Genomic DNA, 1,534 nt, shown 5'->3' with positions numbered 1-1,534 from the left:
AAAAAATAATAGAATTGGAATTTGCATAATGCAGCTGTAAGGCTGTTTCAGTGTGTTGCGGCGATCAGCGTCGAAAACGCAGTCACCTGTATCGTATAACTAGGTGGCCCGCGGTTCGCGTTTTGTTTCCCCTTGTCTCCGTGCTCGACGGTGCCCACTTCGCGTTTCTATATATTGACCGTTCGAGCTATGTATCCTTTTTGTTTCTTCTCGGAGAAGTCTTTCTTCCGTAGCCGTACGCAGAAGGAAGAATTAACAATGGCGGACGCTGCTCCAGCCGCGCGTGGTGGAAGATTCCGTGGAGGATTCGGTTCTCGTGGTGGAGACCGTGGTGGTCCAAGAGGTAGAGGCCGTGGAGGCAGAGGAAGGGGTCGTGAACGCGGCAAGGAAGACAGTAAAGAATAGATTCCAGTGACCAAACTGGGTCGTCTGGTTAGAGATGGAAAAATAGAATCTTTGGAACACATCTATCTCTTCTCCTTGCCCATCAAGGAGTATGAGATCATTGACAGATTCTTGGGAGTTGAATTGAAGAATGAAGTTTTGAAGATCATGCCTGTACAAAAGCAGACTAGGGCTGGACAACGTACACGTTTCAAGGCCTTCGTAGTCATCGGTGACTACAAAGGTCACATTGGTTTGGGTGTAAAATGCTCGAAAGAAGTAGCCACTGCCATCCGTGGTGCTATTATCTTGGCCAAGCTTTCGGTTGTGCCGATACGTCGTGGTTACTGGGGTAACAAGATCGGTGATCCACACACTGTACCTTGCAAGGTTACTGGCAAGTGTGGGTCGGTCCAGGTGCACTTGATCCCTGCGCCAAGAGGTACAGGCATTGTGTATGCCCCCGTACCCAAGAAGCTGCTGCAGCTGGCCGGTATCGAGGACTGTTACACGTCCGCGAGAGGATCAAGGTGCACTCTTGGTAATTTCGCGAAGGCTACCTATGCAGCGATCGCGAAGACATACGCGTACCTGACACCCGACCTCTGGCACAACCAGGCACTGCGAAAAGCGCCATACCAGGAATTCGCAGATTTTCTATTCAAGAACCACAGAGTCGTGGGAGGACAAAGACCTGCTGAGGTTGTTTAATCATTCTAATAAACCTCCATGCGAGACTACCTAATAAAGACCGGAAAGACTTCTCGGAATGTGTGCCGAAGCACGTACTACACATGGATTAAACGAGGTAACAGTACCATTTGTTCGTTTCGTTTCTCTCCTCAATTTCGGATCGCAGCGCGTAACGTTTTTTCTTCGTTCACCACGATATCTGTAATTCTATTCCCGCACGCTCAATCATTTTTTGATCCTTTGAGCCGGATGAAACCGGGTAAACTAAGTGAGAGAATCTCGTGCTAGATTTTCGTGGTGAATACTCCGACCGAAATTTGCATCAATCAACTGCGTACTGTTATCTCCACGTCGCGTTTTCTATCGTTCTCTCTTGTCTTGTTGGACGACACGTGATAGCTTGCATGACCGTTAGCGTTTTTCGAACTCTTTTCGTTCATTACTTCGACTTTCCACG

At 48.3% G+C, this 1,534-nt stretch overlaps 1 pseudogene; it reads left to right on the top strand.

Annotated features, from left to right (window-relative positions):
• Nucleotides 1-255: 255 nt before the first annotated feature.
• On the top strand, nucleotides 256-1,095 carry LOC107192978 (annotated as a pseudogene).
• Nucleotides 1,096-1,534: the final 439 nt, after the last annotated feature.

Source organism: Dufourea novaeangliae, unplaced genomic scaffold, assembly GCF_001272555.1.
Source record: "Dufourea novaeangliae isolate 0120121106 unplaced genomic scaffold, ASM127255v1 scaffold463, whole genome shotgun sequence".
NCBI lineage: Eukaryota > Metazoa > Arthropoda > Insecta > Hymenoptera > Halictidae > Dufourea > Dufourea novaeangliae.
This window is presented reverse-complemented; position numbering and strand designations above follow the sequence as displayed.